The 14,129-nt window shown below is 35.4% G+C and overlaps 1 long non-coding RNA gene across 3 annotated transcripts; it reads left to right on the top strand.

The window, feature by feature from the left end:
* Positions 1-228: 228 nt before the first annotated feature.
* On the top strand, positions 229-14,019 carry LOC122894430. Of its 3 annotated transcripts, none has more exons than XR_006381787.1 (5): positions 229-518; positions 2,838-2,906; positions 3,462-3,548; positions 8,897-8,966; positions 13,648-14,019. It is a non-coding gene; the product is annotated as an uncharacterized LOC122894430 (long non-coding RNA). The 3 variants fall into 3 exon arrangements; XR_006381788.1 differs by lacking the exon at positions 229-518 and adding an exon at positions 835-853; XR_006381789.1 differs by lacking the exon at positions 229-518 and adding an exon at positions 1,080-1,098.
* The last annotated feature ends 110 nt before the right edge of the window (positions 14,020-14,129 follow it).

Genomic DNA, 14,129 nt, shown 5'->3' with positions numbered 1-14,129 from the left:
CGGGGAGGGTGGGGGAGGGGAGCGGGCAAGAGCGCGGCGGAGGCTGCTGCTGCCGCCGCAGCCGCCGCCGCAGCGAAGAGGCCATGTTGTGTGGTGTGTGGGGCGGGGGGAGGAGGAGGAGGGAGTAAAGCCGAGAGAGGAGACGGGAGAGAGACACCACACACACACGGCACAAGATGGCCGGAGAGGCAGCAGCACCCCGAGCTGTCAGGCGCTCCGTCGCGGCCGCGGGGCCCGCCGGCCGGCGGGAAGCTGTGCCCGGGCGGCCCGTAGGCCCGCGGGAGCGAAGCGGTCGCGGCTGAGGCGAGGCGGGCCGCGCGCGGGTGTCGGAGCCCGCGGCAGAGGCTCCCGGGGCGGCCGGGCCCACGACGCCGAAAGCGACGCTGCGGCAGCGGCCGCGGAGGCTCCCCGGGGCCCCGGCGGCTCGACCGGGCGCGGGCGGGAGGCTCGGGCGGTCGGCCTGGCGCGGAACGCGGGTGCAGCCGGCCAGGAGGTGCCGACAGCCGCGCTCGGACCCGGTGAGTGGTTCCCCGGCTCCTTTTATTGTCCTTTGTCCTTGGGAGGAAAAGCAAAATGTCCTTGAGCGCGCGAGCAGGAGGGGGTGGCGGGCCGGGCCTCGCCGGCCGGCTCTCCCCGGGCAGCCCCGTCGGCGTCGCCTGCTGGCTCTCCCGGCGGGAAGCGCCGGGCGCCGCGGGGCCGGGGCCGGGGCCGGGGGGCGCGCGGGGCCCCACGGCAGACCCCACGGGGGGCGGCCTCGCTGCCCGCAGCGGCCCGGCCGGGAAAGGGGCGGCGGCGGGTGACCGCTGGCGGAAGCCCGAAGGGGACCGCGCGAGGAGAGCCCCTTTCCGTCCGGGTGAGTTATTTTGATATTTAGGGTAAGGGAAAAAAATTCCTTTCAGATTCTCTAACGGGGGAGCTTTTTAACCTCTTTCCGGCGAGGTGGGAGCTCATCTTCGTGGTCGAATTTAAAAGAACAATGGAAGCCTGACTGCGTTTAAACAAAAATAAAACTTGCTCTTTTTTTTTTTCTTTTGGGTGTTGGCTTTTAACTCTTTCAAAGCCGATTTTGAAAACGGCTGCAGTGTTACAGATGAGAAGGTACTTGCTGCTGATTAAACCTCTGTGACGTTAAGGTTGTCTTTAAAAAAAAAATGCAAGTTGGGGAAGTGCCGCTGGTATTTCAGAAATTACGAAGATAAGTTTACTATACCGTCTAGGCTGTTTAATGGAAATAGGTTTTAATTTCGATGCTAGACGATGACGTCTGATTAAGATAGTTTATTTTACCGACTAATTACGCCAGGATTAGTTGACATTCTCCTGTTGGAATAAGGCTTAAATAGACAGTTTGGTACTTTTTAAAAGGTCAGAAGGAGCCGTTATCTGTAACTTACCACACCTGAATCTTAGAACGTACTTGGATCAGTTCCTGGACTTCAAAAAAGTTGAAGTTTATCATTTTCTTATTGTTAACAATAATGTATGTTAGCACAAGCCATGGTTGGCAAAACTTTTACAAAGGAATATTCTGACGCCAAATCTCTTTGTGAAGTTACTTTCTCGTAGTGTAAATATTAAAGTAGGACTGTTCTCGGTAATGGGAGATGAAGAGGAGCCATATTTGTTGCATTTGTTGCATGAATAAAAATCTAGATGTGCTTAAAACGGAACAGTATTTTAGTAATAAATATTGCTTTCTCGAAAAGTTGCAGAGTCCTGTATAGTTGTGAGTTTAAAAAATAGAGAGGGGATGTAAGTTTAATGGTTGGAAGAACAAACCACAGATGCACAAACCTTTGTGTATTTTAGAATATATTTGTCTTCATTCTGCGGTAGCTCTTGTTTTGTAAAGGTGCAGATCTACGTAAAAATAGTGTTGGGCAGATTTACGTAGTACCTAAGAAAATCAAAGGTACTGGTGTAATCCACTGTGTTTCTGATGGTATTTTTTTCAGTGAAATTGTTTTATGTTCCGAATAGCATTCATACAGTGCTACATGTTACATCAGTTGCGCATATCTTGATTTTACAGATTCTTTACCAATTTTGGTTTTTCAAAACAACATTTTTGAAATTTGCGAACACTGAAAGTAGTTTTAAATGTATATTCTGAAACTATTTTTTTCAGGCCCTTTTTTGAATACCGAGATACAAAATAATTGCTAGCAATTTTAACCTCAGAAGATCTTTTTACGGGAGAAATGGGGGAAGGGAGAGACTGAAAATGTTCAAGACCCTGGTTTGAAATTGAATAAAGGTCATAGATACTACATGTTTTAGACTTGCTTAAAAAACAAAGCTAATAGCACACTTGGTGAGATCAGGTAACTTGTGGTTTAAAAATTTAAAGTAACCAGTAGCCATTTTAACTTCACTAATTTCTCCTGGAGGAGTAATATTTAATTGCTCATAACTGCAAAAGGTATTTCTAGATGGCAGTGGGAATTTTAAGATGATTTCAGATGTGTTTAAAAACCGTAACTTTTCCTTTGTTTTGTGAATTACCTGGCATCAAAAGAAAAATAAAAAAACAAGGTTATAATCCTAAATCTGTCTTGAGGATGTGAATTTTCTGGAGTTTATTTAATCTCAGTGCCTTAATATCTAGTGTTTGTCCATGCCACTAAAAGATGAGGAAAACAAGGATTGATACATCATTAAGATAAGAAATAATTGCAACCTTAAATGTAAAGGTAGTGTGTGGATGAGCTGTTCCTAAATTTGTCCATAGATCATGTATTTGGAATATTTTCTCATTGTTTCATCACACTGAAACTTTGGCCAAGAACTGTTCAAAAAATCAAAACATTGATATCATCTTTTTTTTTTTTTTTAAGGTAACTTACAAGATTAAAATTAAATTTGGTTGATGATGGTTCTGAACAAATACAGCTCTTTTATTTGAGGTAAGACTGGGTAAATTTTTATTACTTTCACACAGAAATAAGCCTGTTTGGTTTTTATTTTGCTCTTTGGTTTTCTAGGAAGTGGTGATTATGAGTAAACTAAATATCTGGAATAATTTTAAAAAGCCTTTAAACCTTATCATTGAATGAAGAGTGTATGTGCTGAGCCATTGTAACTTAATGTGCCTTTTTGAATAGTTTAAAATACTGAAGGTCTCTTAAGCCTTTGTTTAATTTTGGGAGCAAGAAAAGACTGACTATATTTTGAGAAAAATGGTGAACCAGAGATACTTTTTTTCTTTTTAATTCTTTAGTGTACTGTACAAACTGATTTTTTAAGTATTTAAAGAAATGAATTTATTGGAAAATTTGAACTAGTTACTATTCATAGTAGTAGATTTTAGGGAAGAACAGTTTAAAAATCAAGTTTTATGAGCATAGCTTTTAGTTTTTGTTTTCAGTTATATAATAAAAGTTTTAAAACAGTATTTGCTGTTCCTTGTTCCGTCAGTAAATTGTTTAGAATATTGGTGTGTTTCCCTCCCTCCCCCAAAGGTATGCCATTTTGAAGACTGAGAACCATGGAGTTTTATCCTTGAGTATAAAGGAAATATTCGCAGAAGTCTCTATTTTATACAGCAAGTAAGTAAACGTTTTATTTAGCATCTTAAATAGCTACCAACATTTGAGTAGGAAAATATCACTAAAGTTTGTCAATTAAACATAAAATATAGACTCTTTATATTGAAAAGGAGATGAGGAAAAAAGCCCATCAAATTCCTTTACCTTGTATCAAAGCACTTACGTATTCTATTAAAAGTTGATATCCGTAATTCATATCAGAGAGTAAGATAGTACTTTTTAGTAATATGCTGCTTCAGGATTATGGTTAAATCAGTTGTTGAGTTATCACAATCATATGTTTCTATAATCTGAAATTTTTTAGCCATTTTTTTGATGATATAGATCATGTTTTTAAAATGCCCTAGAATTTTGCATTTGCTGATCTCCAATTCTTAAAAGAACTGTATCTTAAAAAGTGAAGATACTTTTCATATTTTAGTTCTTATTAGTGGATTTAATATATTCATTTTACCTATTTTTACGGTTTTGTTTTTAAATAGGTAGTAAAATGAGTTATCTTACAGGAAATTAGAATAATGCATCTGAAGAGATCTGTAATCCAACCTTGATAAAATTGTTTCTAAAGCGTAAAAGGGAGAAATAATTTTCAACGTGTATGGGATACTTTGACACTTAAAACTAGATATGTGAATGAAAAAAATTTGCTGATAATTTTCAAGAAATGTTTCTTACGAGTTAACACTGATCATGGAAATTGATGCTAAGCTGATGCAGAGGAAATATGTATATACCGTAAGAGATATCTTGGAAAATTTTAAGAATAGCCAAATAAGTAATACGAAGGCAAGCTTATCTTTGTCCTTGAAATGTGGAAAATCTTTTATCTCTTGATGTTGGCTTATTGTATTCATTGAAGTAGGTGATAAAGGTAATATTTTTATTGTATTTGTTGTAGCTTAATTTTTCCTTTTCAGTCATTTTTGCAGTTTCATCAAATTTGTGTTTAGTGTTGAAAAGAAAACAATGTTAAGACTTGACTATAGTGTTTTTAAAGATCTAACATCATACAGAAAAAAAAATGAAGCATTTTCCATCTTAACCTTTAACATAAATGCCAAGGTTATGGTTTCTTGTATAGAAGGGATAGGATATTAGATTAATGTGGTTGGGCACTTTTAGAAAAATTGAGAATTGGGCTCTTAGACACAAATGTATGTGAAATATAATGTGATTTTAAGTTTAAATCAGCAATAAATTTATAATGGGCTACCGAAGAAGGTACAGTTTGACCCATCAAAATAAAAAATGAATGGATGAACATTAGATGTGTTAAATGATGATTTTATTTTTTTTTACTTCAGTATCAATACATATGACCAAAATCTAAATGATACAGTAACTTCTAAATTAGTCCCCAATCTGATGGAGTACAGCTTCCCTTTTACCACCAGTAAGATAGAGGGTTATAGCAAATCACATTTTAAAAAGGTCTTACATCTACGTCAGCCTTCATGATGATGCTTATATTCAGTGTTCTGGTATTTGTGCTTGGGCCAAGCTTGTAAAAATGGGCAATCCATTTGATGGGCAAAAGTAATGGACACGTGAGGGCAAATATAAATGTAGATACTATTTTAAATTCCTAAATTTCTTAAAAAAGTAACTTACTAGTTTACTACTGTATTTTGTTTCAGAACTGAAGTGATACTTAAATATTTTTATTTGGGCATTTGAACGAACTTTTGAATCATAAAAATCACCTATCGAATTGGTGACTAGGTTTCATTGCATTTGTTATTATGGTACTATTAAAAAGTACCTGAAATTCCACAGAAATGAAAGCAGCCGTGCATGCCCATAGTTAATTACAAGGTTTTTATGAGCTTACAGGCTGCATTACATGATATAGGTAACTTTGAGTATAAATTTTCTTTCAAGTTGAATTGTGTTATTTGTAGTTTTTTGATTATTTAAAATTTTGTTCTGGACAGCAATTAATTTACTTTCCTGAGATTTTTTTGTTGAGAGGCATAAGGGGAAAAAGATAATAAGAGGACATCTCCATCTTTGTTAATGAGGTGTGTGTGATAGAGTGGAAAATACAGCTGTGATTCAGCAATCAGGAGATGAACTTGTAAATGTAGATTAGTCCTGTAATCTCGACATTCTCTGTAGACATTAGTCTCCTAATCTACAGAAAGTGGAGTTTCTAATCTCTTAAGATACTTTAGCCCTTAATTGTGCAGTTAAAAATAACTTTAAGGAGTATCTTAACTCCTTTATGCAAATTGGAGAATAGTTTTTATAATTTTTGCATTAGACATTATGTATGCTGTTTCTGTGAAGAAGTGGGTTGGGTAACATGAGACCCAGGTAATAGAGTATACTCAACTTTGTTGATGGTATGCATTCCAAAATATTAATATAAATGCAGATGTTAGAAGGTTGATTTTTAAAAAATAGTTAAGGTGTGAAATTTTATTTAAACCAAGTGGGATTTAGAATGCTGCAGTAAAAAATTGTTGGATTTTCCCCCTAATGATTAAATATACTTAAAATTTAGTGTGTTTAATGTAACATTTGCATCTGGCTATCACAATTATAAATGAGGATTTATCATATATGTGCTTGATATAATCGAGTTCTTTTAAGAAATTTTTATGCTTCAAAGATAGATACCTTCAATTTACCAGCTATTTTCCCATTCTTAGGTTGAGTGGCTCAATACAAACTTAGAATTTTCAAATTGGCTGTTATTTCTGAATGTAATTAACCTTTACAATTTAAATTCAGGGATGTTCTGAAGTTTATAAATAAAAACTGTATGACTTGATTGTTTTCATAACATTCAGGTGGCATGTTCTCTACAACCAGATGAAGTTTTGATTTGTACATTGTACAGGCTAGATCTGTGTTTTGGAAAATAATCCTTCGCTTTTTGAAATTAAGCTGTTTATTTGATAATGAATATTTCCCAAACAAGCAATTTATACCCAATGTGTACTACATAATAATCATAATCATTTTAATTTAGATGATGAATATAGTTTGCTTAACTTTAATGGTTTCTGAGTTGACTTACGAATGTTAATGACTTTATTGGTACCTTATTTATGTGGAAGGTTTTATTTCAGAGTGCTCTCAGATTTAAATGTAAACATTGTTTTCAGGACTTGAACAGGTTAAAAGTTGATGTAATCTATACTTTAAGAAAAGCACAAGTGGGCTAATAAAGATGAGTCTTTGCCTTTTTATATAAAAAGATCAGAATTCAAAATATACATTACACTTAAAATTTTATATTACATGAAAATCTATAATATTGCAAACTCTTAAAGATAGGTAGGAATATGAGCACAGTCCTGCTTTTGTAGTCTCCTTAAGCAAAACTTGGGTCCTTCCCACCCTTTTCAAAGGAAGGCAGAGTCCTACTTTCTCAGTTTTGGGGAAGGAGATGTTATGGTAGATTACATTGGTGTCAGTAATTTTTGAAGTGATGCAAAGTGAGATCCAAGTCCTCTCTTGTTTTGGTGGAGTGAGGCACATACTCTTTCTCATAGGTAGCTTTTTAATCACAATGTCGGACCAATGTGAAGGATTTCCCTCAGACATTCCTTTTGCCAGTGGAAGTCAGTTCCACCTTTCTCTTAGGAGTTTAATTAGTTTAGTTCATTTGGTTGATTTAGTACTTGTTTTTGTTAACAAGCTGTATACCCTATTAAGGTCAGATTAAATTTGGAAGCTTAAAGGTAATAATGCTGTTTCTTGTAAATTGGCTTCATTTGTTAACTTGGTAGTATATTTTAGCATCGTAATTCTTAGAGGTAATTTTGAAGCAGATCTTTGCTGTATTTCTTGATTATGATTAGTCTAAATGACTGAAGGGATTTGGATTTGGTAGTATAATTAGGAACTTGCCTTATAATTTGAAAATTTGAAATCTTAGTCATGGAATAGCATTTGAGTAGGTAACTTAAATCCTAAGCTATCCTGCTTTCTAAAAAGCCTTAAACTACTACGCTTTTTTTTTTTTTAAAGATTTTAATTATTTGAGAGAGAGAGAACTAGCACAGGCAGAGGGAGAAGCAGAGTTCCTAATGAGTGGGGAGTGTGATGCAGGCCTCATCTCAAGATACCCCCCCCATCATGACCTGAACGGAAGGCAGATGCTTAAATGACTAAGCTACCTAGGCACCCCAAATTATTTCCCTTCAGTATTAAACTTAGAGGTTTTTGAAAGCTCTACATGTTATGATTATTAATCATACTTAAGAGCAGAGTGACTGAAAAAATATATACCTTTATTCAGAGGGCATTTGAAACAAACCTCATTTTCCATGTATAGTTTATGAGGCATTTCTAACTAGAGAATAGCATGGATATGAGACTTTTTTTTTTTTACCAGTTAGGTATTTTTAAAAAGTGTTAGTGTTGCTTGAGTAGGTCTCTACAGTTGGTAATAAAAGTAGTTTGAAATTTTGTCTAAGATTTCCTTTATCTTAAAATAGATTAAAGTACAGGATGATGTGAAATAAATATGATGGCTTTTAATGAGTGAGAAACATCATGGCAAGTGGGTAATGGAAGTTTTCTTTTAGAAATCTTGAAAGTGGGGCGCACCTGCGTGGCTCAGTTAGTTAAGTGGCTGCCTTCAGCTCAGGTCATGATCCTGGGGTCCTGGGATTGAGCCCCATGTGGGGTTCCCTGCTTATCGGGGAGCCTGCTTCTCCCTTTCCTCCCCGCTTGTGCTAGTGCTCTCACCATCTCTTAAATCAGTGAATAAAAAAAAAAAACAAAAACAGCAAGCCAACTCTTGAAAGTGGATTAGATGAACAACCAGAAATTTTGGATGATCCTGTACTGTTAAGTGATAGTTGGAGGGGCGCCTGGGTGGCTCAGTTGGTCAAGTGGCTGCCTTCAGCTCAGGTTGTGATCCTATGGTCCTGGGATGAAGCCCCACATCAGGCTCTCTGCTCAGTGGGGAGCCTGCTGCTGCTGCTTCTGCAGTTCCGCCTTGCTTGTGTGCGCTCTCTGTCAAATAAATAAAATTGTGGGGAAAAAAAAAAAGTGATGTTAGGCCCTGTTAAACAGCTAGTAGTATACCCTGATGGTCCATTAAATTTAGAAAGACCAAATTTTACCTATTCTGTTGGAATTCTTGGTGAATGAGTCTTAGGCATGGTTTTTATAGTAACTTACTCTACAGGTGAGCTATATATAGTCAGATTTAAAATCCTCGGGGTTAGAACTTACCTTCCGCTTGGACTGTTTTATTTGTAAATACATGCATGTCTTGGTCTTCTGGTTGATGATTCTTGTTTTGAAATTCTGGAATAAATCATGGCATTTTAGTAGTCTATTTTTATCTTCTTTGCATAAAATTATATTCTTTTTGTTTCCTGCAGAAATGTGACTCCAGAGACTGAATTCTCTAAAGGGCCTGTACAACGTAGTAGATGTTGGTGGAAGCATTTAGTAAGTTTTATTTAATTTTCATGTTTAATCTGTTTTTAAATTAAAAGTGACTTTGGAAATTTGAATAATTGAATCAGAGTTCTAGAAACATAAAGGGACTTAGTGAAGCTCAAAGCAGAACAAAAATAAAAAATGTGATTAGATATGTGTGAAGCTGATTAAAGTTTTGCTTGTTTATTCCAACCTGTCATTTTCTTTCTTAAACTCTGACGGAATGCAAAGTAACCCACATATGAACATACTTCCAACATTTCACCCTAGAATTAGGTGGTGGTAAAGTCATCCCCCCATGTTTGTAAATAAAGTTTTATTGGAACACAGCTAGGCTCTTTCATTTACACATGTGTTTGTGTTTCTTTTCCCACTGTAGCTGCAGAGTTGAGAGTAGTTGTAGCTAATGGTCACAAACCCTGAAGTAATTACTACCTTGTTCTATAAAGAAAGCTTACCTGTCCTTGTCCTAGATCATCTCTTGTGTCAGCTTAATCCTTCCTATGTAGAACTCAGAAGCCCTTGGGTTTTCCTTTGGTAATGGAACATACTTTTAATGGATTTCAGTGTAACAGTTTTAAGATATAAAGTAATTCTGACCTTTCCTTAAAAAAAGTTGTGTTGTGCCTTAAAAAAAGGTACAACAAAAAGTTCTTTACACAGTGAGATTATGCTTTGATTTTAGAAGACTTGGTTACTACTGCTGTGTGACATTCTAACACCCAACATGAGAAAAAGTGAGAAGAGAGTGTAGAAATGAATTTGGATGGATCCTCCAAAGGATTTATTTATTATTGACAGGACTTTATAGGTATGATTATTACATCCTCTTTCATAAATATTTTTGAGTCATATTTGGGGATGTAGATTTTAGAAGATAATTTTGTTCCTCATTAGTACGTAACTTACATTGTATAATGGCTACTAGGTCCCACAGAAGGTGAAGTTCTGGGGTTTTTTTTTTTTTTTTTTTTTTTTAAGTTTTTATGGGGATAGTGAGGCCAGAGTTGAAAACTTCCTGATGTACAATTATTGATCTCATGTCTCATATTTTAAAGAGATTAATTGCCTGGCACATAGTGGATGCTCAATAACTATGTTATTTATGGTATATCATTTCTGTTAAACATTATTTGTCAACTATTGGCTTCGGTCTAATTGGAAAACAAAAGTTAAGTACATTATTAAAATAGAAATTTTAATCGTTAATTATTTTTAATGTGTCTGAAAATGAAAACCTTGACTCAGTGAAGAGTAAAAGGGACAAGAAACTACAACTTTCAGTCTCTTAACATGTACATGTCAGATTTTAAACTAATAATAGGGACAACGGGAAAGATTTGATTTGATTGTAAAACCTTAGATGATTCTTAGTTACCATAATTCATCTTACTCTCTTGGTGATCAACATTTGGCTGGTCTTTTTAAAATAATTTTGTGGTTAGTTTTTATGCCCACTGTATTTAGCACCCAGACTTACATTGTAATTCCATTGAGGATTCAAGCTACTTTTTATAATAGGACACCTGTGTGAGTTCAGTATTAAATATTTTCAGGTTTAAAGACCAGCACAAAGAAGACTGTTGTCAAGTCATAAGCACCAGGAATCTTAATTACATGATGGGAAGGATCAGTTTCTGCTTATCATTCTTTTACATGCTTTTGTCCCTTTGGTTTTGCAATAACTATTTGAGTTTCAAAGTGACATACATTAACATTAATTTATTGTGACATTATTAGAGCCATCTACTTTTAAAATTAAGAATCATTAATTTCTTTTTCCTTGTGCCCCTCCCTATCCCCCACATATTTTGGTGGTATTAAAAATGGGAGTTGCTGGGAAGTAGAGATAAGGAGGTGGCTTATGCTTATTTTAGCAGAGCCCCTTGTAAACCCAGTTCAGTAATGAATCTCATTTCAGCTTACGTCACTTGCTTGCGTTTCAGCTGACTTACTTTATTTTACAATATCTTTGATTTTGCAACAAATGTACTGAATTAGAATTTAAAGAGAAAACGGTGTCCAGTTTTATAATTTTAAGTTTCTGGATGTACAGTACTTAGGGATTTTAAGAGATAGCTGTTAGTACCTTCTTACCAAAGAAACCTATACTTATGCTTTTGGGAATTTCCTTAGAACAGGTTTCCTTAAAAAGAATATCTCAACTATGAACAGCAGGGTGGAAAAATTCTACCTGTTTATAGAATAAGCTTGAAGCCTGTATGTAAAATATACAAAAGATTAGGTCTGTTTGATGATGGAATTCTAGATCAAACCATCATCATTTCAGTATGTCTGCAGTAATTCACAAGTTACTGGAGAGATGTATAGTAAGGCTTTGATATCTGAACCATGCTCAGTTTTCTGTACCAATGTTACTTTAATGCATGATTAAATTCTCTTGAAAGCAGAAAGTATCTTTAAATAATTGACCCCATTTATCCAATGGATTTTTCAGAGGTCTTGTTGTTATTGGAATATAAATTATTTTTATTTTGATTAGTAAGTTTAGTTTTTAGATCTCCATGTACTTTGGTTATTGTTATATGGGAATAGTAGCTGAATAACATTTATTGAGGTCTTTCTATATGCCAGGTAATGTAAAGCTGTAAGTGTACTAATTTAATTCTCACTACTGCCACATGAGGTAGGTACTACTATTTCTGTTTTACAGATGAAGAACTGTGGATTTTGTTACTAAGAAAAGATCAGGCTCACAGAATTCATGCCTACTTTCCTTTTTATTTTGTAACATAAATTTGCTTATTTGCAAATTTAATCTTTTCAAGAATTTGGAATTCCATGAAAGTAAATGGCTTACTCACAAATCCCTCATTGATTTTTTTAAGGTATTTTGATGCTTGACTGAGCACTTTTGCATATTAATAAAATTCTCACTTTTTACTTTTCATTGGCTTTATAGGAGTGCAAGACCGATTATGACTTTTTAATGTCACAAGAGTTGTTTGCTCTTGTGGCATTTGTCTTTTTTTAGTTGTCTTAAACATGTAACGTGATAGAATATCAATATGCTAGTATTTTGTAACCTCTTGTCACACAAACTATCGCATTTTATTGAACAGTTTTAGAAGGATTTTAGCGTCATTAGGTTTTCTTTTGAAATTCTTTTAAAGTAATAATTTTAAAAGGAAATTTCAGTGTCCTGGACAAATTTTACCTCTTGTCCTGTGGCAAAAGAATATAAATCATTGAGTTAATCATTTAATGTACTAAACTGAATACATTTCACTTATAGCCATTGAAATAATTAAAACTTGTTACCAGTACCTTAGTGTCATTGTTGATCCGTAATCATGTTTACTTCTCCAACTTTATTTAGAGCTTGATATTGCAATGTAATAACAGAGATTGGGGAGAAATTAATATAAACAGTAAAAGAGAAATGATGGTACTTTTATTTTTAATACTTCTGTATAGTAATATATGTCCGTTTTAGGGAATGAGTAGTTCAAATGGAAGATACTTCATTGATATGAAGAATGGATGAGTTGTGTAGTTCTTACTTTTGGTGGAGAGAAACCAGTAAAGTATGTTAAGGAGAAGCATCTTGCATTTGATGTTTATTACTGATGTGACACTCAATTTTAGTCGTTTTTTTAATATGAGTGGTAGTTATCAAGTATACTACTTGTTAGTAGTTACCAAGTAGTTTACTTAAGTAGATATTTATTTTGTGTATGTAGACAGCAGATCCTAATTATAGTTTAGGAGATAAGATGTTTGCTGAAGAGCAAAAATGCCTTATATTTAATGATCTAGTCACCTAGACTTTATGTGTACAAATTTAGTTTGAGAGCTGCAAAATTGGTGAAGACCAGAGTTAAAACTTACCTTTGCAGTTACGTTTGCTCATGATGGATCAGATCATTTAATAGTAGAATATCCTGGCTTCCCACTTAGTCCCTTTAGGTCAAATTATTTAAGTAATGGATTTGTTTCTCTATGAGGAACATTTGATAACCTCGGCAACAGAAGTATTTTACTTGCACTTAATTTGAAATCTGATAGAAATTTATGGCAAATACCAAATAGGCCACATAGATATTTTACATTTTTATCATTTTTTTTCTCTAGTTGGCTACATATTTTTTCTGTATTCTCAAATAAGTTGCTGAAGATGGTGGCATCTCTATTGGCCATTTGTGTTACCTAAACAGAATTAATTAACATCTGTTGAACTGGAAAACTATGCGGTTATACACTGCTTTGGTTCCCCCCCCCTTAATCTCAAAATTCTTTTCCATAATTAGTTTTATTTGAAGAAGTTTGGAAAGTTTTCTGCATTGAGATTTAGAATACATAGTGTTGCTATAATTTAGCTTTCCAGGATTTTGAATTTGAATTTTTGTTTTTACTTCTCAGTGTTGACAGTGTAACAACATTAAGTATGTAAAATTTGACTATTCACTGCCACTTTTTTATAGTTACATATGTATCTGTGACAGTAGAAGAACTTTGTTACTCGCTTGCAGTCTTGCCATGATCCTCTCCTTGAGAAGTGTGTGTAGTACATAGAAACTTTAATACAGTTTTATAGTTTAAAGCTGTTACAGAATTAAAACTTTGTGTATGGTAAGAGTATCTTCAAGGTGGGTGGATGTTCTCTGTTTGAAGGAATAAGATTATCGGTATTCCAACAGCATTTTTTTCTTTTAATGTTTTCATCAAGCACCCAGTCAGCTTGAAGAGTCTCAAATGGACCCTACCACTGAGAAAACAAGATGGCAGTCCACTATGGGGATTTGAGGAAAATGGATTAATACAAGAGTGCTGTGATAATACACAACCAAGACAGGGTTCTTTTAACGTGGATTTCATGAAATGAAGACATAGGTTTCTTACCCAGCACAAATGGACAGTGGATTTGACTTTCTAAAGACTTTTTGTATCCCTAAAACAAGTACATTCTTGACATTTGGAGAAGAAAGATGGCACAGTAACACAGATGTTAGTTTGTATGCCTGGAAATTTTTGCAGTTGGATTTGTATGAGTATGATCTTGTGGAATGTTAACTTTAATAAACTTTCTAACACTTTAAAATTTCTCAGTTTGGGCTTTTTTTTTTTTTTTTTTCCCCCAAGCCGAAGTTTCATTAAATGTTCAATTACTGCCTTAACACCTTGACTTTTACAGTTCCCCAGCAGTAGGTA

This window comes from Neovison vison, chromosome 13, assembly GCF_020171115.1.
Source record: "Neovison vison isolate M4711 chromosome 13, ASM_NN_V1, whole genome shotgun sequence".
Classification (NCBI taxonomy): domain Eukaryota; kingdom Metazoa; phylum Chordata; class Mammalia; order Carnivora; family Mustelidae; genus Neogale; species Neogale vison.
The sequence above is the reverse complement of the archived record's forward strand: the minus strand, read 5'-3'. Positions and strand labels throughout refer to the sequence as shown.